The following is a 27,827-nucleotide window of genomic DNA, read 5'->3' as shown; positions in this document are numbered from 1 at the left end:
TGGTCATCTTAGTCTTCTACTCACCACCCCAACTTACCCCCAAACTTCTTTTCTGTGAGTCTTCACATCACTAAATTGTTCAAGCCGAAAACCTCTTTTTCTCACAACCTATAATCAAGCTATCATGAAATTCTGTGAGCTCTACCTCCAAAACATAACCTGAATCTGTTTATGTCTCTTTCTCTCCATTAATTCTCTCTACAGTGCATTCTTCATGCAAAGCAGAATGACTTTAAAAATAAAGTCACTCATCCCTTACTTATTTTTATTTATGACTCCTATGCAATCCTCATCCCCTAACCGGTGAAGCCTTCAGTCTCTACCAGAGACACTGGCAAACACTCCCTCATCCCCTCACAAACACTGACCTGAGAGGCCCCACTCTGGTGCCCCAGCTTCTGGTCACCCTCCCGTAGTCACTCCCCATGCCCCTCCCCTCTCAGTGCTAACAGTGCCTTCATGCCCTTTCCCAGCCCTGCTCCTGCCCTCTGCTTCCCCAGAGGGGTAGATATTAATATTAACCTTCCTCCAGCACTCTCCCTCCCCTCCACCTCCTTGTAATGGGGGACTAAACTGCCTACATTTTGTAAATAAAAAAAATATTCCCCTACTTTCATAGGGGAATGCAGAGGCCCTGGCTGGGTCCCTGTCTCTGTGTATAAATTGTACACACAGTGAAGAAAAAGAATTTTTTAAATAAAATCATTTTACCCTCCTTTGGCTTCATTCCCCACTTTGATTAAAAGCCAGACTCCTAAACAGGACCCACAAGGCCCTATGTGAAGGCCTCTCTGAAGGGATACAATTTAATATTTAAAAGCCTGACTAGAGAGAGAAAGCCTTGTGACCATCACAGGAAAGAATATGCCAGGGAAAGATGGCTAATGCACAAATCCTGAGGCAGAGATAAACCTGGTATGTTTGAGAAACTGAAAGAAAATAGTATGACTGAGACCATGTGTAGTGGGGAAGGGGTGTGCTAACCATAGTTTCTGACTCCTCCAGGAAAAATAAGTGTCAGGAAAGTTATTACATGACTGGTACCAATGTAATTCAGCAATGGTTTTCTCTATGTTTAAGCTGTTAGTTGTATGGGGGTGCTTTGTGGATTCTTTGGAAATCTCTGAACTCTGAGGTTGTTTTTACCTTTTTTTTTTTTTTTGGCCTCACTGTGGCATGTGGGATCTTAGTTCCCCGACCAGCGGTTGAACCCATGCCCCCTGCAGTGGAAGTGTGGAATTTTAACCACTGGATGGCCAGGGCCAGGTATGTCCCTGAACTCTTAGGTCTTCTACCAACAGTTTCCTTGATAAGGGCAAATACCATCTCCACTTGGTGGTTAATCGTGATACCTCTCCTTATAATTTATCTCTTTCTCTTGCAGTCACTACCATTTAGATAGGACTCTTGGAGGGGGTCTAAGGCAGCTCCAACAGGCTCTTTATTATATGGGCCACATCTGAAGCAGAGGAAACATGCAACTTTAATTCACTCTTGGTAGGAATGGAGTTAATTCCTACCTGCATCCTCTAATATACTGCCATAAGCAGCTTCAGCCAGACTTTGTTGTTTAGATTTCTTAGATGTGAATTAGACACTTGTGAATGTCTCTATTCCAAGCTGCAAAGGGCACTTATTGAGTTCTATTTGTATTCTTCTTGATGTTCCTCTCACTTGACATGAGGTAAGTGGGAAGCCATCTATTCCCATTTATGGGGGACTAATAGAACCCTGACAATTCTTTTCAATTTCCTACTTTCTGGCTGAATTACTAATCTTCACTTACATAAACACTGACCTTTCAAAACCTGATTTTTAATCACTTGCCTTATAATTCCTACATGAGTTGTATTGTACCTCTCTTTACATGGTGGGAATAGAATGCATACTTAAGAGAACAAATTCTGGTGCTATTTTGCTGGGGTATAACTCCTGGCTTTTTCATTCACTGTAAGTATGACCTTGGCCAAGTTATTTAAACTTTCTGTGTGTCGGTTCCTTGATCTGTAAAATACAGATAATAACAGCAAAAATTTCATAGAGTTATTATGAGAATTAAATTAACTATATACACATGCTTATACACAGTTCTATGTTTATAGCCAGCTGCATAGACAGATACAAACACAAATACACACACAGCTAAATATATATATGCTGTATATTATATATATTATATATCAGTATATGATATATATCAGTATACACTTGTGTATATATTTATATACATATATATACCAGTGTTTGTATGTTTACATATGTATTCAAATTCACTAATAAATACTATATGTACTTGTAACCTACTATTTTGTTCTCATTGTACAAACTCGAGACAAAAATCTCATTTTAAGATGCCATCAAAAAGCATGAATAAATAAAATATGACAAATCATAACTAAAGTATGTATGTGTTGTGTGTTTCAAAAAATGTCTGAAATGCATATGAACACAAACTGTCAAACTCAAAAAAACCCTAAAAAGACTAAAGCCTTTTCTTTAACAAAGCAGTTTGAATTCATAATTTTCCCTAATAGAGTGACCATTATTATTTTTAACTGTACAATACTACATATGTATTGCACTTAACAAATGTATTCATTACGTTATCACATTGATCTAAATTGTCTCATTTGAGGAAAAAGGAAAAGGTATTTCACATGGCATTATTACATTTTTACTCATTCTTACATGGGAAGAAGTTGAAATTAAGAAACATTGTGAAACTTACATAAGGTGACCCAGAAAAAAGGAGATATAGCTAAGAATAAAACAATGCTTCAGCAAGTCCTTATCCAGTGATCTTTATACTATAGGACATTGCTCCCTAACCCAGATATAGAAATACTCTATCCACTATATGTGACTGCACAGAATTTTGTGCATATTTTATAAGATATACAGTTAGTATATCAAATACAAGACTTGTAGGATAAGTTAAAAATCACAATTCTATTTTATCTTCAATGCCCTTTTAAAATTTATTCAATATGGGTAATCTTTCCTGCCCTTGGATAGGAAATTGGCTGGGTCCCATTACTTTCCAGCTTACTCTTAGGTAATAAGCAGTTCTATAACCCCTTAAGTCCCAAAACATGGTGTCAGTTCAATAATTATAATATATAGATTCCAGGTTATTGATGCATGTTTCAACAGGCATTCAAATTAAGACTTCTATTCTACCCAAGGCCTATGAGAACAATTGGTTGGCCCTTGCTCTTTTTCCTCACATGTCTCCCTCCTCACTAACTGGTTAGCAGCTTTCTCATATTCCTCCAGGGTCAAAGTAAGCAGGAAAAGTAAGAGAATAAAATTATTTTTCCTTGAGTGATTGTGTCATATTCTCTGTGCCTGATATATGGCCAAAGCTTACTCTTTTATGGGATGATTTTGTGGATTTTGGAGGTTTTCATAGTTGTGGTGTTTCATTTTCCTAGCTGGACCCATTCAGTCTCTAACTTCCCTGGAGGTTTCCCTCACATAATCTCAAACTACTGAAGTACCTTCCACAATCCCCATTAATCCTCTTGGGCAGTCCTTAAATGGCTTCCACACAGCTTTGTTGCCCGCCATGGCCCATATCTGGTCTACTCACACATCCTTTGCCCCAAGTTCTAGGAGAATAGGCTAGTCTCAAGGCAACAGCAATACTCTCCTGGCTCTACACCAAGCAGCTCACCAGTCTTTTTGTCATCCTCTAGACAGACTAGGTGATCATCTGTCTCCAGGTTGCAAGGCCTCCTATTGTCAGGAAACACATATAAAGCTCTCTGAATGGTCTTGTTGAAGCCTACTCCTTCCAACGTGAAGAGCCACATTACACTTCTGAAAAGAGTAGGTGAGGTTTACTGCATCATTTTCTTCAAAGAAATCCACTTCAAAGCATTGACCCTTCTCTATACTCTGACAGTTTTTTATGTCCTTGAACCACCTGAGGGTTTCAAAAATCAGAAAACTGAGTTTCTGGATTTTCTTTTTTATGTTCAGCAAATGGGCAAAGTGTAAGGTCTGTCTCTATTCATTTCATAGCTCTTGTATTATTACTTCAGTCAAAATTAGGTAAAAATATTCTCATTTCAACAATCTGTTCTGCATGTATTACATTCTGCTTTGTATTATACATATTTGTGTAAATATTGTAGTCTTATGTCCCCTACTAAATCTAAGTTGTATTCTTCTTAAAAGCAGATACTGTGATTTACTTATCTACATAATCTTCATGACATATAGATCTGTCCAGTAATTACCTGTTGAGTTGAATCTTCACACAGATCAACAGGGAAAGCTGGCCAAGGGCTAATGCTTGGGGTCTGATGAAATATGCAGAGTGTAAGAGTTAAGCAATTAAGAATCAGATATCATGTTATACAGCCTAAAAATATACAATTTTTATTTGTCAATCACACCTAAGTTAAGCTGAAAGAAATGAAAAAAAATAAAAACATGAAAAAAGAATCAGACATGGAATTAAATCCACACTCTACCATTTGCCAGCTAGTTATATAACCTTGGACCTGTGGATTATATTTTCCAAGTGTTGGATTCTTTATGTGCAAAGTGTAGATAATACAGCTTCCCTCACAAGGTTTCAGTGAGAAATAAGTGAAAAACTACATAAAAATCTTAGATATTTTGGTTATTAACATTAAATTCATTATTACCCATATATCTAGAAACATAATGAATCTGACCCAAAATAGAAATAGGTTAATATTTGTTTCATAAATAAGTTCATGATTAAATAAAACAAATACCTCAGCAACTACCTGGGCAACTTAGTTATTAAAAAGCAATTTTACTTTCATTATCTGAATTATGAGGCTAGTTACTTTCTAGCCATTCTTTATATATTAGTGATAAGGAAGGAAAGAAAGAAGGAAAGAAGGAAGGAAGAGAGGGAGGGAGGGGGTGTAAGGGAGGGAGGAAAGAAGGAAGGAAGAAAGGAAGGGGAAAAGGAAAGAAATGAAAGAGAAAGAAAGAAAAGAAGGAATTGCATGAAGAATACTAAGGATCAATATACTTTTAAATGATTTCATTATATTCCTTCAGGTTGAAAATAACAGTAAACTACCTGTATGAAGGAAAAAGTTATGTGGCTTATACTTTCTTTTAACATTATTAATCATGGAAAATGTGATAACATGTGTGTTGCTTTTAATATGGTATACTTCAGGACAGTTAGTTGGCTTATGTCCTCCAGGGTGGTTTCTGATCACTTAATTCAAAAGCCACTCTCTAGATAGGATTCATCTATATTTACTTCTAATCAACATCAGATATTTGTTAATGAGTTTAATTTAAATTGAATTTCCACTGATGACATTAGATAAGTGAATTAACTAAAATATGTAGACATTCCCTTCCCACCATTGTATGACCCAGTTATAACAATCTGCAAATCTTGTACCATTTAGCCCTTATAAATGATGTTCTAGGCTTTGTTCTTAAATGCACTTGTATTTAGCCAGTGATTCTGGAAGATTGTGGATCATCTGACTGATTAAAGAGTTAAAAATATTGCTCATTTGCTTCCAGTAAACCTTTATGCTCTTGCATAAAGGCACATGGGACAGAGAGTTGGGACTTCATGACCCATAGAACAGGATTGGGATTGTTTTGTGTCTGTTTGTGCATAGATGTCTATATAGAGCAGAATATGTATTTTTTTGGTGACCTGGTAGCAAGGTTGTAGGAGATGGACTATATCTCTTCCCTGCCTCTAACAATTGGTAGGCATATATATTCACCACAAATAACCTAATATTTGTGTATTAACAGATTGGGTTAGGTCAGTTGGCATCAGAAAATTGCATATAAATATACAGTAGAAGTTGCAAAAGATAATAATAATAAAGCTAGAGATTCCCTCTTGTCAGAACTGAAGGATATATACCCTAACAACATCACTGCTAAGAATACCTGGGATTCAGGTATGGATAGATAAGACTCTATAGAAGAAGACTCAAAGACAAGTGTCTTAAGTGGCTAAATTCACAACAAACTCTGATATGTGCTGTTTTAAGCAACTAGAGCAAGTAGAATCAAGTTAGCAGCTTGCAGCAAACCAAAAAACTGCTAAGGCTTGGGCACCACTAGATGACTGGATGTTTCAGTGTGAGTTCAAATGAGGTTGTAGGACAGCAGGGATAAATGACGCAATAAAACTAGCTTAAGTAAACTGGTAGGGAACTTAGATCTTTTCCTTTGACTCCTGTTCTTTATAATAGGTGTAAAGGGTCTGACGTCTAGTCCCTAAAATTCAAGTGTGCAAAATTACTAACTTTATTTTTCTGTAAATAAACTTAATTTCTATTCTGTGCTCTCCCCGCATCCATTTTGCTAGGCAGTAAAAATAATCTTGGTCAATTTAGAGTAATCTTGATCATTTCAGTTACTCACCATTCTCCCTACAAACGCTTCACTGAAGTTGTTTCTAAGCTCTAAGGAACTTAGAGGGTATCACCCAATTAGCAATTATATGGTTCTTAACGGTCACTTCACACTAACTTCCATTGTGATGTACGTATTTTCTCCTGGTCTCCATCACTGGCTTATGCACATGTCAGTTGCATCCTCCTCCTCCTCAACATAGCCCCTTCTCCAGTCTGTTGGTTTTCTGCACCATATCTGTGCTCATTGGAAAAACATTCTGCTGCTCTCTAGGCTACTATATTAATGGAGCAAGAGATTCTATGAGGCCACCTTAGTGCTATATCTTGAACACCTCATCCATCTCTACTCTTTTGTTTCTCTAAAACCCTCAGTTTATATCATTCCATTATTGAAAGATCCGCTCAAATAAAAATTTTCATAAAATCTATGAAATGGACCTGACCTTAATTGTACATGTAAGTATGATGATCAACATGCTTAAATTCTTTCAAATTGGATATAGTCTATACTTTCATAAATGACTTATCTGAACATTTTTGAATGTTTAAATTATTGAATAATAATATAACTATATCCAATTTAAAATCGTTTTGGAAATAATGCAAGGTAAAATTATTACATATATATGTATGTGTATATATGTGATGTACACATATATGTAATTATATATGTGTATGTTTATATACCTGTGGAATATTTTTACTTTGTATCTATTCTAAAATCACGCACGCACACATACAAACACACATCAGCAACTGAATCCTTTATTTTATAGTTCTAATGTCAATTTCTAATTAAAGAAAAGCTTGAATACTGCTCTTCCATAACACAAGACACAAAATAAAATCCTGTTTTGGTGGTTCTGTAGTGTGCTCTTAAGAAAATCTAGAAAAAGTGTTGTAATTGGAGACAAAGACAGAAAGTTGAAATTGATTCATATTTCACAGAGATCTACAGAACCGTGGGTCTAGATTGCAGCTCTTAGCCACTAGCCAGCTTTGCCTGCATTTCCATGATAGGCTCTGTCTTCACTTTTTAAAATACTAACAGGCTTCTTGTGGGTGGGATCAAATGACTGCCCCTCTCCCTTCACCTGTGAAATTTCAGAGCCTATTTGAAAAGGGCCATTGTTTCCCAGGAATGCCAGGCCTAGTCCAGGAAAGAAAGTCTTCATTTCAACAGGAATTTGGAGCCTGCCTGAGAAGGCCAGCCAGTTACTTGGTGAAAACTGGCAATTCATTCAAGTTCTGAACGGTTACTATCCCAGCCTTACTCTCTTACTTTCAACTCCTGAGCTTTATGACTAATGTGTTTTTTTCCTTAAATCATAGGGACACGTGTGTGTGTGTGTGAGTCACAGCAGAAAGAAGTATGTACATAGTGCAGCATGTACACCGTCAGTGAGCTGATGAAGGAAACCCCTTGCTTCAAACAGTGAGCTGCAGCCATGAGTATGAGACATAGGTTCCTCTGTTTCAACTTCTGCACCTACATTTACAGCACTTGAGTGCATTCATGTGAATAAGCTCATATGTTTAACAAGCATTTTGAAATAGGTTCCCAATAAAATATATTTGTACAAGAGTACAAAACAAAGATACAGTACTTGCATTCAAGACCTGGACAGAAGGCCCCTGTCTGAAGCACATTAAAAATAATTTCTGAAGTAAAATTAGGACTAGAAGCCAAAAGAGTACAGTTAAAAAGAAAAAAAAAATACTTGATACAAAGGTACAGAGTCAAATCTTTCTTGTTACAGTCTACAGACACTGACTATATGAGCTTTACTATCTAATGTTCCTACTGTTTAGAGCTCTTTGATATTTTCTACAAAATGACCTGGAAATTTTCTAAGATTTGTTTATTCTACTAATAAGATATTTAAGTTCACAGAATCTTTATTAAGAAAATCTACCTTTGCTTCTCAAAAAATTTCAAAAGATCCCCCAAGCATTCAAATTGACTAAAATGTAAAAAATAAATAAATAATAATAATGTCAATGAACTTGAAAGCAAAGCATTCACCTTTATGTGTGATTATTAGCACAGAAGGAAATAGTGATGCCAATACAGCTTCAGGATAGGATTTTGGAAATATGTTTTCTAGGCAAGTGCAAGCAGTTTTGAATATGAACTGACACTGACATCAATTGCTTTACTCAACATCTAAAACCTTTAGAAATTTTTATGATTTTTGATACATCACAGATTTAATCTTTCATCTAACAATAAAGTACCATTAGTTTGTGGTGAATAACCACATAATAATTTTCCAAACAGCATGTTCTAAAATTAGAAAACAGTGAAACAGAGGCTAATCAAGTCAAAAGGTGACATTTTTTTCTTTGCTTCTCCTTCATCAGATGTTTCCTGTGATCTTGTGAAAAACCTGATGTTGTAACATTATTAGTTGCTGGACTTTAGGAAAGATGGTGCACAAAAGGAAGCTTGTCCTTTTGAGATCTGGTTTTGAATCAGTTACAGACGACAGAAAAATACTCTTTTGTGGCTGCTAAAGTTCAGGAATGAATTCTGGCAGTCTTGCCCAATTCCCTAAAGTAGAGTCCACATTACCAACGTCTAATTTGCAGGCTTCACTTGTAACTCCCACTAGGGCCACAGTAATGAATGGATTTAGTGATGGTGTCCTGAGTCATCTGTAGAATGGCTGGTCTGGACACTGAGGCTCTTCCTTATAACCTCCCCAGATATATCACTCAAGGAAAAGAGAGAGGCTATGGGCTTGCATAACAGTGACAGACTTGGTAGTTTTACTAAATTGTAGTCCCAAGGAAAGTTGTTCCCTCTATCTGATCTAGAAAAGCAAAGGGGTCTTAGTAAAGGAAACATATTCTTGTTAGATCTCTCCACTCCTTAATATCCATTCCAAAATCTTTTACATTTGGCTTAAATATCCAGCTAACTGTGGTTGAACGTGACCTTCTCTAGACCTATGCCAGAGTATTCTTTAGGCAGTCAGATAAGAAAGTTGGCCCATTTCTGCCCAGAAAGCAAAGAATCAAAGGTGACCCAGAGGTTAGATTCCCACTCTGACAAGGTGAGGTCCTGATACTAACTTTATGGCATTTCTTTCTTAGCCCCTAGGCTAGCTGTATGAGGATTTACTTTCATGTACTAAGTAACTTGTACTCTTAAATCTGAGAAGGATAATTTGTTCACTCCCTTCAGTTTAGTACATATCAACAGCATGAAATAATTAATATTGAGTCTTTTTTTTATCTTCTTAATTCTTTAAATCATTTATGCCAAATTCTCTCTGAAATATTTTTGCATCTGCCTCTTTAGTGAAGTTCCACCAGTCTCCTAAATCCAGCAACCAAAATTGGATATTGATTTAGTGTCAATAATACTATCTAGCTTAAACTAAAAGTGTAAGAGAGAAGTCGAGAACAAAAATAAAATGCTGACCATGACAAAAATTAGTGAATGATTTATTAGTGTTGGAGAAAGCACTCTTACTTTCTACTAAAAGACTTATGATAAAGTAATATTATTTATCTTAGCAAACATTTTCGACACTGATTCCTCTTGAACTAATCTATGAGGCATTGCAATCTGAAAGTCATACGGAATTGCGTCATTAGATCATTTTCATTCTATGCTACATTCTTAAGCCCCCTCCCTTTCCTAGAATCAACAATCAACACATATTACACTCCAATGTTTAAAATGAATAAAAAAGATACAATAACAAAATCCACATTGAAAAGTTAGGTACTTTGAACTTTCTCATCACCTTACCAGTGTTTCCGCATGGACAGTCTAAAAGACAACTCAGCAATGTCTGAATGGAACTGCAAACAATGGCTCCTTCACAAGTAGGTCTTTAATTGATTACGGCTGTGTTTATGGAAGCAGAAGAGAATTTACACAAAATGACAGATTCCCTTCATTTTAAGGGGGTTTTACTGGCATTCACATGGTAAGGGTGGTTTCTCTATTGACTAGTCCTGCTATCTTTCCTTACATATATCCACTTGATTACCATCCAACTAAATAAACATTAAAAATGGTTACTTTATATAACTTTTTATTAGAATTATCTCCTCAGATCTTTTTTTTAAATGGGGTAAAATTTACACTTTCTAAGATACGGCTCATGTTTAGTGAATCCAAACAAAATCCAGTTTCCATCTGTCTCTTTGCCACATATTCTTATATTAAATATTATAGAAAATAATTAAATAATAGGAAATCATTAGGACTCAGTTTAGTGGGGTCCCTTTTTGTTTTCAGTTTGTGTAAGTAATTGCAGGGATGGGAAGTTTTAAATCATGAGATTTGGCTAACCCATCCAAGTAGTAGTATCTATTTTTATTATATAATTATCTAAAAATATTCTGATTTTAAAGTTGTGTTGTATTTATATCATGTCTTAATATGAGGTAGTACCATGGTCTTTCTAGTGATTGGGACAAATAGATTTTAAGTTTTAACTATATTAACCTGTAATTCTAAAAGGCTTTTCATTTGTCTGTTAATAGTGACCTCTACAGGTCAACTATAGCAACAACATAACATCCCAAGGTAGCTGCTCTGGAGTCCAAGGTTTATTCAATGAAGAACAGTGGTATAATTGCAATAATAAATTTAATATATATTAGACCCTCAATGCCAATTTATATTTTAAATCTTTCAACCCCACAAAAATCAACTGGTCTCATAAATATCTGTGGACTCTAATTAAAAACAAAGTAATACCTGACAAAGTCTTAGCTGATTATTCAAAGAAAATTAAACTTTGCTTAGAAGCAGAAAAACTTAAAATGTATGTTAATGTAAATCTTCTCATTATGAAAAATTAAGAAGAAAGCATTAAATTATGGCTCTTTTTTCTAAAAGTGTGTGAACATGAAAGGTGTTATAAAAGAATAAATCTATCTTACCTAAGAACATTGACATTATGTTTTTCCTCATTCACCATGGACTTTTTTTTAAACCAATAGTGCAAATGAGCACTTTTGAAACTTCCTTATTTTCAGGAATAAATTGTATATTTTTATTTTATTAACATGTTATTAATTTATTGGTTTTTACATGACAATATACTCTAAGCCCATAAAAGAGAGAATATCCCTGTTTGCAGTTTCAAATTTGGGAAGTATTTTAATATTGCTTAATTTACATTTACCATTTTGAATTTTCAAGGAAAAACTCTCTCTGACTCAAGTCAGCCAAAACTGTAATCAATCCAATAAATAGACTTCTTAGTTTTAGTTATTTTTCTCTAGTTAAACTAGTTGTTCTAAGGAATTCCCTGGCAGTCCAGTGGTTAGGACCTTGTGCTTCCACTGTAGGGGGAACAGGTTTGATCCCTGGTCAGGGAACTAAAATCCCACAAGCCACGCTGCATAGCCAAAAAAAAAAAAAAAAAAAAGAATTAGATGTTCTAATGAACACCTGAAAACTATAAATTAATATATTTCAACTTTCTGACTGCAACCTCTTATCCTTCCATCTACTTCCACTATCCCACTATCTTTTACTTCGCTGGGCCCTCAACTTTAAAGACACCTGTTTATTTTTCCTATCTACATCCCAACACTTCAAACACTCTCTTACCAACATCCTACACTCATTGGCTCTATGCCATTTCAAGGCTAACATACACTAACCCTGTGTATGAATGACACCTACATGTCTGCCTTCTGTAGGCCTTCTCTCAAGCAGCTTAGCAATTTAAGAATATGTTTATGATCTATAAATAGTCCCCAATAAAACTAGGCAGAATCTCTTGAAAATAATAAGATATGGTTTGTTGACAAAGAACTATTCCTTTGAAAAATAAGCTTCTGAAATCTAGAATAAAAAAGAATTATAAAAAAGTAGACTTTTTGTCCTAGCCAGAGATATTAGGCAATAAAATAAAGGCAAGGTTTCCAAATTGGAAAGGAAGAAGTAAAACTGCCACTATTTGCAGATGACATGATATCATATGCAGAAAACCCTAAAGACTCCACCAAAAAAAAACTATTAGAACTAATAAATAAGTTCAGTAAAGTTGCAGAATACAAAATCAATATACAAAAATCAGCTGCATTTATATACCCTAATAATGTACTATCAGAAAGAGAAATTAAGAACACAATTCCAGGTACAATGTCATCAAAAAGAATAAATACCTAGGAATGAATTTAACCAAGGATATGAAAAACATATACACTGAAAACTATAAGACATTGATGAAAGAAATTGAAGAAGATACAAATGAATGGAAAGACATTCCATGCCTCATGGATTAGAAGAATTAATATTGTTAAAATGCCCATAGTACCCAAAGCAATCCACAGATTCAGTGCAATCCCTATCAAAATTCCAGTGGTATTATTCACAGAAATAGAACCAAAAAAAACCCCTAAAATTTGTATGAAACTAAAACAGACCCCAAAGAGTCAAAGCAATATGGAGAAAGAAGAACAAAGCTGGAGGTATCACAGTTCCTGATTTCAAATTATATTACAAAGCTATAGTAATCAAAACAGTATGGTATTGGCAAAAAATCAGACACATAGCTCAATGGAACCAAATAGAAAGCCCAGAAATAAACCCATGCATATATGGTCAATTAATTTATGACAAAGGAGCCAAGAATATACAATGGAAAAGGACAGTCCCCTCAATAAATTGTGTTGAGAAAACTGGATGGTTACATGAAAAAATAATGAAACTACACCACCGTCTACAACATGCACAAAAATTAACTCAAAATGGATTAAAGACTTAAATGCAAGACCTGAAACCATAAAACTACCAGAATAAAACATAAGAGATAAGCTCCTTGACATGGGTCTTGGCAATGATTTTTTTGGATCTGACTCCCCCCCAAAAAAAATGCAACAAAAGCAAAAATAAATAAGACATTCAAAAAGGTTTAACACCTATCCCTCTCAAACTATTCCAAAAAATTGAAGAAGATAAAATACTCCCAAATACATCCTGTGAGGCCACCATTACCCTGATACTAAAAACAGACAAAGACACAACACAAAAAGAAAATTACAGGCCAATGTTTTTATGAATATTAGCAAACCAAATCCAACAATATACAAAAAGGATCATACACCATCATCAATTTGGATTTATTCCACCGATGCAAGGATGGCTCAATATTTGCAAATCAATGTGTTACACCACATTAACAAAGGAAAGGATAAATAGCTCATGCAACTCTATATCAAAAAAACAACCCAATCAAAAAATGGGCAGAAGATCTAAACAGGCATTTCTCTAAAGAAGACATACAGATGGCCAAAAGCAGATGAAAAGATGCTCAACATCACTAATTATTAGAGAAATGCAAATCAAAACCACAATGAGGTATCACCTCACACTGGTCTGAATGGCCATCATCAAAAAGTCTACAAACAATAAATACTGGAGAGGGGGTGGAGAAAAGAGAACCCTCCTACACTACTGGTGGGAATGTAAATTGATACAACCACTATGGAGAACAGTATGGAGGTTCCTGAAAAAACTAAAAATGGAACTACCATATGAGCCAGAAATCCACTCCCGGCATATATCTGGAGAAAACCATAATTTGAAAAGATACATGCACCTCCAATGTTCATTTCATTTACAATAGCCACGACATGGAAGCAACCTAAATGCCCATCAACAGATGAATGGATAAAGAAGACATGGTACATATATAGAATGGAATATTACTGAGCCATAAAAAATAATGAAATAATGCCATTTGCAACAACATGGATGGACTTAGAGTTTATCATATGAAGTGAAGTAAGTCAGACAGATAAAGACAAATATCATATGATATCACTTATATGTAGAATCTAAAAAAAAGTGATACAAATGAACTTATTTACAAAACAGAAACAGATTCATAGACCTTGAAAACAAACTTATGGTTACCAAAGGGGAAACCTGTGGGGGAGGGATATGGAGGGATAAATTAGAAGATTGGGATTAACATTTACATACTACTATATGTAAAATAGATGATCAGCAAGGACCTACTGTATAGCACAGGGAACTCAATATTTGTAATAACCTATATGGGAAAAGAATCTGAAAAATAATGGATATATGTATATGTTTGCTGTACACCTAAAACTAACACAACATTGTACATCAACTATACTGCAATATAAAATAAAAATTAAATTTAAAAGGGAAGAATAAAAATCACATGATCATCTCAATTGACACTGAAAAAACACTTGACAAAATTCAACACCCATTCATGATAAAAACTCTCATGAAAGTGGGTACAGAGGGAGCATATCTCCACATAATAAAGGCCATGTATGACAAACCCACAGCTAACATACTCATTGGTGAAAAGTTGTAAGCCTTTCCTCTAACTTCAGGAACAAAACAAGAATGCCCATTCTTCCCACTTCTATTTAACATAGTATTGGAAGTCCTAGCTACAGCAATCCTACAAGAAAAAGAAATAAAAGGTATTCAAATTGGAAGTGAAGAAGTAAAACTGTCACTATTGGCAGATGATATTATACTTTATATAGAAAACCCTAAAGTCTCCACCCTAAAACTTTTAGAACCAGTAAATGAATTCAGCAAAGTTGCAGGATACAAGATTAATATACAGAAATCTGTTGCTTGTCTACACACTAATAATGAACTATCAGAAAGAGAAAGTAAAAAAAAAATCCTGTTTAAAATTGCATTAAAAATATTAAAACACCTAGGAATAAACTTAACCAAGGAGGTAAAAAACCTATACTCTGAAAACTATAAAACACTGATGAAGGAAATTGAAGATGATACAAAGAAGTGGAAAGATAGCCCATGCTCTTGGACTGGAAGAATTAATATTGTTAAAATGGCCATACTACCCAAAGAAATATACATATTCAGTTTAATCCTTATCAAAATGCCCATGACATTTTTCACCGAATTAGAACAAATAATCCTGAAATTCATATGGAACCACAAAAGACACCAAATTGCCAAAGCAATCTTGAGAACAAAGCTGGAGGTATGTCAGACTATACTACAAAACTACAGTAATCAAAACAGCATGATGCACAAAAACAGACACATAGATCAATGGAACAGAATAGAGAGCCCAGAAATAAACCACACACCTATGGTCAATTAGTCTATGACAAAGGAGGCAAGAATATACATTGGAGAAAAGACAGTTTCTTCAATATGTGGTGCTAACATTTTGTTGAGAATATTTGCATCTATATTCATCAGCTCTCCACAACCAAATATCCAAATTCATCATGAACAGTTCTACTTTCCCTTCAACAGCAGAACACAATTTAGCCAAGTTTTCTGCATAACAAAGTTTTCTGTTATAACTTTATAACAGATTTCCTTTCCTCTAGTGTTCAATAACATGTTCATTATTTCTCTCTGAGTCCTCACCAAAATGGCCTTTAATGTCCATATTTCTACCAACACTCTCTTCAAGACAATCTAGATTTTTTGATTATGCATTTCAAAACTCTTCCAGCTTCTACCCATTATCCATTCCAAAACCACCCACAAATTTTTAGATATTTGTTAAAATAGCACCCTACTCTCAGTACCAAAATCTGCATTAGTCCCCTAGGGTTGTCAAAACAAAGTATTATAGATAATTCCAGATATGATTTGGGGGCGGGGGGAGGGGAACTATTCAACCAGGACAGTAATTATTAAATTGCTAAGGCATTTCAGGTCTATTTTATAAAAACAAAAATGTGGTATTTTTTTAAATGAAATGTTTATAATACAACAATTATATTATTTGCAATCCACTAAGCTTCAAGCTTATAAAATATTTAGAAGTCATCTTAAAAATATATACGATTATACATAATTTTTCAAAATTATTTTGGAGTAGTAGCCTTTGGGGTAAACACATTTAGTTTTTTATAGTGATAGAAGTTTCCAAAAAGAAAAGGTACTGTTGAGCATTGGGTGATTTGACAATATTGAGATTTTTCTGTCATCTATACAATTCAACACATATGAGTGGAATGGAACGGGAATAGAAAGATTCTAAAATAGACTTTGTTCACAATGTAACGAAATACAACCTACCTTCCCTAACCAGCATTTTATTCTCAATCCATAGCACTACAGGGGACATTTGTTTGTTTATTTTAGCCATGGGGGCTTTCAGGGCTTATCATAAAGTTTGATTTAACCTAACTGTCCTATAAGGACACCTGGTATACCAGAAGATAGTTTTACTGCTGCTGGAGGAGCCATTTGTGGAACACAAGAACACATATCTGAGTCAGGTCTTAAAGGATGACTGCGTTTTTATGAGGCAGTGGAAGTGGAGAAGGGTGTTGGAGGCATAGGAATGGAATAAGCAAAGGCATGGAGCCATGAGAAAGCACAGTTTGTTGGAGAAAGATTAAATGGTATAGTATAGCTGAAATTTGGAATATTGTGGGAGAATATAGGGCCCAGAATATAAAGATGAATTAGGGAGACAGTACAAGGGAGAGGGCAAAAGCAGACTGGGAGATCATTAGGAGGTCTGAAAAAGGAAAATAGCTATTTTTAGAAAGATTTATTTTGAGTTATTAGGGAAGGACTTTGTGATGTGGAAATTAAATGAAAAAAGAAGTTCTAAAATGAACTCAAAGTGTATGTCTTGAGAAACCATTTGCCCCAATAACGATGAGGAAGGAGAAATTATCTTTAACATTTTCAGGTGGTATGCTTGTGTGTGGGTGTGTGCATTTATGTTTATGTATATGAGGGAGACAGAAATGAGGTTGACCCATGTTTTGTATTATGAGCCAACAGGTATGTAGATATTCAGGGGAAAAGGTGGTTTGTAAGTGTCCCGATTTTTGACATTTATTATTAGAAATAAAAATCATCAAAACCCTTTTTATTGATAATCTTCAGAATAACAAAAAGTCATTAAGTAGGGTAAACATTTTAAAATGTGATACAAAGACACTGAAGCTTATTCATCTTCCTCCTTCTATACTTTGTTACTGAACAAATAACACTGGGCTTAAAGTTATAAAATTTGAGTTTCAATCAATAAATGACACTTGCTAGTTTTACAACGCTGAATAAGCCCAAGACTCAGTTTTCATATGTATACTCTGAAGAATAGTCTCATCAATCTCTCTAAAAACTATATATATATATTTTTAATTTATTTATGGCTGTGTTGGGTCTTCGTTTCTGTTTGAGGGCTTTCTCTAGTTGCGGCAAGCAGGGGCCACTCTTCATCGCGGTGCGCGGGCCTCTCACTATCGTGGCCTCTCTTGTTGCGGAGCACAGGCTCCAGACGTGCAGGCTCAGTAGTTGTGGCTCACGGGCGTAGTTGCTCCGCGGCATGTGGGATCTTCCCAGACCAGGGCTCGAACCCGTGTCCCCTGCATTAGCAGGCAGATTCTCAACCACTGTGCCACCAGGGAAGCCCCAAAACTATATGGTTTTAATCTCTTTCCTTGTCTGTTTCCTGAACTAGAAAGTTTTGTCCACCAACATTTTTGTAATCTTACCCCATATTTTCCTGGGTGAATTGGAACTAGCCATCTTTGAATATAATCCCTCACTTTACTCCTTCATTTTCCAACAGCTCAATAACTAGTAAAATATAATGCATTATAATTTATTTTTGTACAATATTAATGTTCATAAAAATTTTTAAAGTTTTGTCGTCTATAAACTGTACTTGAATAGGTATATAAATTACATATACTTGGATTTTGCAATGCTGATAAAATTATAAATAAGTTAAATAATGCACATTTTTAACAAATTCTATAAAATATATTCATTATGCTCTAGCAGTAAACACATTTTTCTGAAGGTTGTCATTCTTTAGAACTTCATTTTTTTAAGCCTCCAATGTAGTGCTTATGCTAGGTTAAGGATTATAAATAGAGGATGACAAAGCTACAGCTGTGAAAAACCTTTAATTACCTGAATTAAGTTTGCAGTTTTGCCAAAAAAGCCTGAAGGATTAATTCACGTTTGGTTCAAGTTCATCAGGATTTCCATTTATTTCCTGGTTTATGTAAAATTCTACTGAGGTTAAATACTCAGGAGTTTCTGTAAAAATCTTCATTTTTAATAAAACATTTCTTAAATCAAGTTATCAAATGTTCTTATCAATTCCAATAGAGAACATAAATTTTTGCAATAATAAAGGTAGAGACAAATGGATAAATAGAATCCATAAATAATTCAAAACCTTGTTTCAGCCAATGTTCTATTCTCCATCACACTACTTATGAGTACTAATAAGGAATATTAAAATTTCCTATATTAATAACTTTTTAAAGTTTTACATCCTCTAACAAAGACTGGAAGAATTATAATGTCCAATATTCAGGAAAATTTATTTAAGGTGGTATAATTTATTTCCAGCTATTATCAAAATTTGTGAACAACATATTTAAATGTTGAGTGAATTTTTCAATTTTTGTTCACAATGTTTGGACATCAGAGATAAATAGCTGATTTAAATTCTTTGGACACTTTACTTGGTGTAGTAGATTTAAAAGATGGACAGTTCTTAAATCCTTTCCATCAAAAATTGGAGTGTACTTTTCCACCTCTTGAATCTGGGCATGTCTTATGACTTACTTTGACTAAAAGAACATGCAAGAAGTGCTGTTGAGCTGTTGAATTCTAAGCATTGGCCTCAAGAAGCTTTGTAGCTCCTTCTCTTACTCTTGAAATTCTGACACCAACATGTGATAAGCCTGACCTAGGTTGGTAAAGGATTGAGAGACTATATCAAAGGGACTCCAGTTATCCCAGTTTTCCTAGTCAATACCATCATAAGCAAACCAGCCCCAGCCAACCCACCAACTGATCATAGGCACATGAATGAATCTTGCCAAGATTAGTCAAGCCTGGCCCAGAACAGAACTGCCCAGTTGAGGCCAGCCCGGATTCATAAGCAAATACATAGTTGCTGTTTTAAGCTGCTAACTTTAGGGTAGTTTACCAAGAAGTAAAAGCTAACTGATAAAGTTCAAAAAGCTTTTCTATATCCTAGAGATTTCACATTAACAAAATATCTGTTAGTATCTATAAATAGCACTTAAAGGACTCTTACCTAATTGTATAAAGAAGTGACTTTGGACATGATTTTTTAAATATATATCTTTCATCCAATAACACTTATCTTCCTTTCTACCTTAAAAGATTCTATTGTCATTTGATCTTCAGGGATTTCCTAGACAGATTTTAGAATTCAGAACAATGCTACTTAATACTGTTAAATAAAAAAAAAAAAAAAAAAAAAAAACATGATTCACTAGCCTTATCTTCACCTTCTGTCAACAAAGGCAAATAAAAAAACAGTAAAGACTTGAAGATAGTACTTCAAAAGCAAATAGGTATAGAGAACACATGTATGTATTATTAGCCACATTATGTGGGAAAGAGAAATGATGTTCATCAAATTTAAGTAATGTATTCAAGGTTACCAGGGTATTGAAATCGAAGGTTAAACTCCAGCACCTGATTTATAAAATAAATGGTTTTCCCAGTAAAAAAAATAACAATACTATTCAAAACTAAGGGCCAGGAAAATTAGTCTTAAAATCATGTTTGTAAAGGGTCCCCCTCATTTTAAGGGGCCTTCTAAAATTCTCAGGATATTTATTTACTTACTTATTTAATATTTATTTATTTTATTTATTTTTTTGGTTGCATGGGGTCTTAGTTGAGGCATGCGGGATCTTCGTTGAGGCACGCGGGATCTTTCATTGCAGCGCGGTTCTTTGTTGTGGCCCACTGGCTTCTCTCTAGTTGTGGCACGCAGGCTCCAGAGCATGTGGGTTCTGTAGTTTGCGGCACGCGGGCTCTCTTGTTGAGGCACGTGAGCTCAGTAGTTGTGGCATGCAGGCTTAGTTGCCCCGTGGCATGTGGGATCTTAGTTCCCCGACCAGGGATCGAACCTGCATCCCCTGCATTGGAACACGGATTCTTTACCACTGGACCACCAGGGAAGTCCCAGGATATTTATTTAAATATGTTATTTTATAATATTAACAACCATACAATCTGCTTAGGAATATTGCAGGATCAAACTATCAATTGAACAATACAATTTCAAAAAAGGCTAGAAGAATGCCATCATAAAAAAATATATCTGTAAATCTTTATCCATCCCCTACTTGTTGATATGGGCTGCATTCAGTGTCAGTTACTGTGCTCCTGGAAATACAACGTTTCCTTCTTGTATCCATATGTACACTTCCAGATATTGGGGGAAGATGTATAATGATAACCTTTAAAATATCCCAGAGTTGACACTGGTTTTCTTTCTCTGTAGAACAAAGTTAAGGACATAGATGTGTGGCGTGGAGGTCAGGAATGAATGTGGGAAAACAGTTATATGGACTATAGACAAATTAAGCATATCTTTCCTATCACTGTGATAATGGTCTCAAACCTCAGTTTTTCTTCTATTTCATGTGGTGTGGATCATGAATCACGGGATGGAAATTCTCAAACTCTTTATCCAGGCCCAGAAAAAAAATTGCATATGCTGTGTGTAGTGTTTTTATAAGCCATTTCTAAGATGGCAGATTACTAAAAATCTTACAACATCTAGTGCAGTTAAAATTTTTTGATATTGAATTGTTCTCACAAACTGTTATGTGTTTAATACTACAGAAGTTCCTTCAATAATTTCATTGGATACAATAATTTCATCGGATAGTCTTTGGTGGGGTAGGTACAACAGGGCTTTCTATGAGCATAACCTTTTATTTTTTATCTAAGTTAGATTTGCATACTTTGAATTATGAATGACTAATTTACTAATAATATATCTTCACATATATCTATTTCATATATCTTCACATACATACTTCATATATATCTATTATATAATAGTTTTGAAAATACTAAAATTAAATAAAATACTAAAAATTAAAATAAACAAAATAAAATTAAAATAATTTAAAAATACTAAAATTAAAATAATTGAAATACATTTAATTATCACAGAAATCCAACTTTTCCCTTTAGAGATACCATTCATTTTCTTTTGCCCATTAAAGGAAAAATGGTAAAGCACAGAGCCAAAATATTTAGTTTGTTAATTATACTAAATATGATGAAAATCAGCAGGAGATGCTGAAAGGTTGAAAACCAATTTGGAAAAAAATCAGACAAATGCTAAACAAAGTAATGCTCACATAACTATAGTAATTATAAACAAAAAATTGCATTTAAGAATGTAGATACAGATATAGATATCTCCCTAGAACTAAAGAAGGTCAATAAACGATGTTTTAATTTATCAAGATTACACAACACTTCTAAACTTTTATAGGTCCAAATATATATAAAAGTACTTTTAACAGAACTACATAAAATATCAAATTTATCATCATAGTGAGAGATTTTATCACACATTGATGAAATACAACCATATACTGAGCCTTAAAGCTAGTCTTAAAAGTTTTGAAATATTAATAACATACATACCACACTATTTGATCACAGTGAAATAAGCTGAATAAATAAATAACCCACAAATAACTAAAAAATCATTATACATTTGCAAATCAAGAAAAACTTCACATTGCTTCATGGGCCAAGGTAGAAATACTAATTATAATCAGAAAATATTTTTGAACTGATTAAAATTACTATATTAAAACTTGGATGCTATAGTCAAAGTCATATATAGAAGAATAGTTACAGCCTTAAATGCATATAGTAAAAACATGAGAAATCAATAATCATAATAATTTAGAAAAATGAAACAGCAAATTAGATACAAAAGCAGAAGGAAAGAAGTAATAAAGATAAAAACAAAAACTATGGAACAACAAAATAGAGGACAAATACAGAAAAAATCATCTTTCAAAAAAATTAATAATCAATAAAATGTATAAAATTGATCAAGTGAAAAGAGGGAAGGCCCAAATAAAAAGGATTAGAAATGAAATGGGGACCTAACTGCACATACTGCTGGTGACCTTGCCTGAAACAATCCACTCCTTGCTAGAGCTTCCTTTTCCCGCCCCTTATGCCTATAAAGACTTTCATTTTGTACAGCTCTTCAGAGCTCCTCTCTGTTTTCTAGATGGGATGCTGCTTGATACTTGAATTGTTGAATAAAGCCAATTAGATCTTTACTCAGTTGAATTTTGGGGTTTTTTGTTTGTTTGTTTGTTTTTAACACCAGCATTAAATAAATAGTATTGGAAATGCAGAGGCAAAAAGACCAGTATTGTTCCAACAAAAATATGTTTTAAAGAGCCATGGCCTTGTGAAAAATAAGCATTGCTCTCTTATTCTTGTGGTGGGAGCTATGACGTTAGACAGGAATCACACCTTTGACAATAAAGAACGAAAAGAAATGGTTCCTAAACTTAAACAGGAGGGGATAGTGTCTGAATACTTTGAAGAATCTTTATTTGCACTGATTGGCAATAAATAAATATGTATGTGCCTCTTCTCTAGCTGCTATTCTAAATCTTCATTAATATATCACTATGTGTCCTATGGGCCCATGAATTTTGTAGTTTTTAAAGTCAATTTACTTATTTCTACAGTGAGACACATTAGAAATATTTTCTTGGTGTCCCATACATCCTAGTAGTGGCCCTACTTTTTGAAAAAGCCTGGGACAGAGGATGGGTGTAAGGGAACGGGAGAACAGTAAACAATTGTTTTTGAGTCTCTGTATTAGATATTTTATATTAATTTACTTTTAATCCTCACAACTGGCCTATAAAATAGATATTTATTCAATGCTTACTAAGAAACAGAGACTCATAAAAGTTAAACAATTTCCTCAAAGTCATACAAAGTCATACATAGTAATTAACAGAACAAGGATTAAAATCCAGATCTGTGTCACTGTGTAATCTACCCTCTATGTTATAATATGATTCCCTAGTACTCTTAAAGCATGGGTAACTTTCAGGGCCAAAACAAATACTTGGTTCTATCAAGAAGGATTTATGACAACACAATTCTTGGAAAAAGAACACAACATTAAGTACATTTCAATAATAATCTGTATACCTATATGACCTGTTCTTTTGATGTTTCAGGTGTCCTTTTAAACTTTCTTGGCATTCTCACATTTAGGAAAAAAAAGCATTTAACAATATGAAGCAAACTTTAGAGTACTCATATCTAGTTCCAAAAGAGGGGAATAAAACAATGACTTTAAATTTGTATTTGCTGACATCAATGAGAAAATACAAAGGTCCACTGAGCACCAATTTAAAGAGTAGGGTTAATGTGGCTATAGGAAAACTCATTAAAGAAAATGCTGACCTTTAATCCTAATTTTTCAATTAAATAGAACAATTGGAAAAGAGTCATCTCACTTGGTATTCTGCTGACAATGAATGTGGACAGCAGATAAATATAAAAAAATGCCTGATAGATTTTTCTGAGATCATCAGGTTGTTTCTTTCAGGGCAGATAATCCCCCTTCTGGCCAATCATAATATAAAGGAGATCGTATAATATTAGCTAACATTTAGATAATGCAAGTCATATACCAGACATTGTTCTAAATGCTTTACATATATTAACTTATTTATCCTTAAAACATCCTATTGAGGAAGATACTATTATTACTATTTTCATAACCATTTTGCAGAAGAGACAATTGAGACAGAGCGGTCAAGTCATTTTTCTAAAGTCACACAACTGGTTAGTGACAGAGTGGAATTTTAACCCAACCAATCAGTCTTCTGTGTCTATGCTTTAATCACTATGCAATATAATCTCCCTGCATAGAACAGAGATGAAGAGCACAGACTCTGGAGCCAGATTGCCTGAATTTAAATACAGACTCCACTGCGTACTAAGTATGTGACATTGAGCGTAATTTCTCTCAGCTTCAGTTTCCTCATTTGCATACTAGAATGGTGTATAGAATTATGTCTTATTCAGATCTTTGTCAGGATTATATGAGGTAGCCCACAAAGAACACTCAGCTCAATAACTGGAGGTATTCAATCACTGTAAGCCATGATTATGATAATGTAGTCACTCTTCCTTTTCCTCTGTTATTAGACAAACAGGTGAGGAAGATTCAACAAGGGATAGCCTAGTACTTCTGTAATACCAGACGGGCAAAAGGGATCAACCAATACATGGGCATTTTAACATTTAAATATCACATATCCTTAAACCTGGGCTTAAGACTTTTTAAAAAAGTGCTTTAAAATACTATACTATTAGATCAGGAAGTTATAATAAATTATGACATTAGAAGATGTCCCACTATCTTTTATGATACAATATTAGCAAATGCTCCTAATGTAACCAAGCAGGACCCTATGAGGCCTTCCCCCATATCCTCTGCTTTAGCTCCTCTCTGAAGTATCTAGGTAACAATATTTGATGCACATTTCCTGAATTGTTTTACAGATGTGAAAACCCCTGACCGAATGGAAGATGTTAACTACTTGATGACCATGAGCCTCCTGGAGCCTAAGGACTGATAATGTTAACCTTGTGACACCACCCTGTCCCCTCACCATCAGCCAGACAGAACATGCACGAGCAGATCACGTACCCTGCGACACCCCCACCCCCACCCCACACCCGCAACCTGGCTTTTAAAAATGCTTTGCCAAAACCCTTTGGGCAGCTCAGGGCTTTTTAGGATATGAGCCACCCGTCTCCTTGCATGGCCCTGCAATAAACCTTTCTCTACTCCAAACTCCTGACGTTTCAATTTGTTTGGCCTCACTGTGCTTCGGGCACATGAACTTGCACTAACACTAATTATATGTAGATAAATGCTCTTTCACTTCTAATTTTTATTGAAAACATATCTATTTAGGTATAGATTTGTAACATATATCACATGAGGAAAATGTTAGTTAAGGAAATTGGCTTGTTTATTCCTAAAAACTTCTTCATAAAATCTAACTCTACTATATTTTGTTTTTAATTTGGAGTCATTGTTTTCCATGACTTTCAACACAATATTAATCTCTGTTTCATCAAATTTTGTTGGTGATGCAGCATTTCTTAAAAGACTCCTATTTTGTTGTCTCCAAGATTTGTCTTTCAAGTGTCTGATATCCATTCTGAAAGTTGTGGTGCTGGTGCTTTTCTATTTGAAAGCTCATAGTTTTATTTTTTTCTCAGTTGAATTACATTTTGCTGGAAGTTAAGCAGCTTCTGTTAAAAAACAACAGGAAGTTTTTAAACAAATTGATGTTTCAATACTTTAACAATATCTTGTGTGATGCATGAATTTGGTCATTCTAGCCTCTCTTTACAATTTGTTTTATCTATTTCAACAGACTTGGTAATCTCTCCTGCTTTGGTTGCATAGTTTAAAGTGTAGTAACAATAGATATATTTCCAAAAACACACATAACTCAGTTAGGTGAATAAAATACAAATAGTTATGCTTAGTTTGCATATGTGCAGGCATTAACTGGTATACCACTACTGACACTTGACAGCCATTGTAAGATGTGTTCTAATTTTAGACATGCTAGTATTTGAAAAAAAAATGCATCTTCAATTGGATGAAATGTGATAACTTAATTTACTATATTGCTCATCTGATCACATAAACATCTGTCACACTCTCACTGTCACTAACTTCACTATCCATAGCTTTCTCATCCTTCCTTTCTTTGCTTACCCAACAGGAACATTTTTAACTTCCCCTAAACTTCATAGTTTAGAATAGAGATAGCAATCCTCCAGGCACAGGCTTACCAACAGAAATAGAGTCTAATAACTAGTCTGCAAAAACCAACCTACATCCCGCACCAAAGTTAATTATCCTACATTTTGAAGAACTATAATGTACTACAAGAATGCGCCCAGTTCTGTCCAGATCTGTATGGCAAGTTAGACTCAAAGCAGAGATTCAGGAATATTTTACAAATTTCAAAAGCTGTGATCATTTCATCATCAACCCTTTGCTCTTTCCTGTAAAAGCTGCTGAAAAGACTTGGGCAAAGTTTAGAATTAGATCTCAACTGGACCCTTGTATCTCCAGTGTAAAAGGAATTAACTATACTTTTTGGGGGAGAGACCATTAAGATCTTGACATTTATCCTTTTAAAATCTGTACCTTTAATTTTTTTGCTCCAAGTTTTAAAGTTCTACTTTAATACTATTTATTCTCTTAATAAACCACAGAGAAAGAACCAAAAGTCAATACAATTTTTTAAAGTAGCTAAACAACTTACAGATAATAGAGGCTAGAGATTAAAGAACAAAAAGAATATTCTGATTAAGACTTGAATCTCAAATTGAAATCTTTAACAATCTTCCTTAACAAACTAAGTCATCTCTGTTCTTAATAAACTAAAGGGGAAAAATATTCTCCAGGAATATGGTCTCTAATTACATTTTTAAGTACAATTTTTTTTAGTGATTTTATCTCTGGAGTAATACTCTTCTGAGTATTTTACATATCAGAGATTCATGGTAAGTCCTCAATAAATGTCTATTATTATTATTTTCAATTCTTTTCCCACATACAAATTCTTGTCCTTTAACTCAGAATAACTAAGTCATACTAAAAGAATCTTAAAGAAAAGAGTATTTATCCTATTTGCTAATGCTTCCCCTGCATAGGGTCTAGTACTGCTGATCTACAGTGGTTAATTTAAAAGATCTAGTTGACCTAAATACAAATTTAGCTTTGTTTGAAATTTCTGCAATTCCATTGAACATATTATTGTCCATCTAGATGGTTAATTACTATAAATATAAAAAAAAGATTATCTCATATTGCTATAACATATATATTTTATGACAAAGTAGGAGTTAAACATAATCTTTGATAGATAAAACATTGCATTTGTAAGGAGTACAAATAGAAATATTATTTCTTTTTCCACTCCCTGACATTTTATAAGAATTAGGGGGAAAAATGCCCAAACTAGTTTAATTGGGTTAGATGAGATAGTGAAAAAAGAATTCATGAGAAAGTTTTCCCTATTAAATTGAATTTGCAATTGATAGCAGAGTATTAAAAAATCTCCATTTACTTAAATGTTCATCTTGTTAAATATTATTGTCCTTGGAACTAGTGATTAAACAATTCTTCTAGGCAGTAGTTCAATATAAAAATTAGTGTAACTAACTATATCTTATCTTATTCTACCAAAAATACAGAATTATAAAGTTTTCACATTGTACTCTGCAATCACAACCATTGTCTCAGCATGCTACTAAATGGTGTATTCTAATTCAGAATGTGACTCTAATTAGCTCTTAAATGAACTTACTTTAAAGAAACTGAATGCTATCCAAGAGTATTTGTTTGGTAAGCATAGCATTTGAGGGATATCATTAAATATAAGAGAACATGCATGGCAATCACTAAATGAAGAAACAGAATGGAATTTTAAAAAAAAATTTGTATTGAGACATGTGATATATAACATTTTCAGGTGTACAAGATAATGATGCGATGTATGTGTATGTTGCAAAATGGTCACCACAATAAGACTAATTTAACATCTATCACCTTA

Source organism: Eubalaena glacialis, chromosome 3 (assembly GCF_028564815.1).
Source record: "Eubalaena glacialis isolate mEubGla1 chromosome 3, mEubGla1.1.hap2.+ XY, whole genome shotgun sequence".
Classification (NCBI taxonomy): Eukaryota; Metazoa; Chordata; class Mammalia; order Artiodactyla; family Balaenidae; genus Eubalaena; species Eubalaena glacialis.
Note: the sequence above shows the minus strand (reverse complement) of the source record.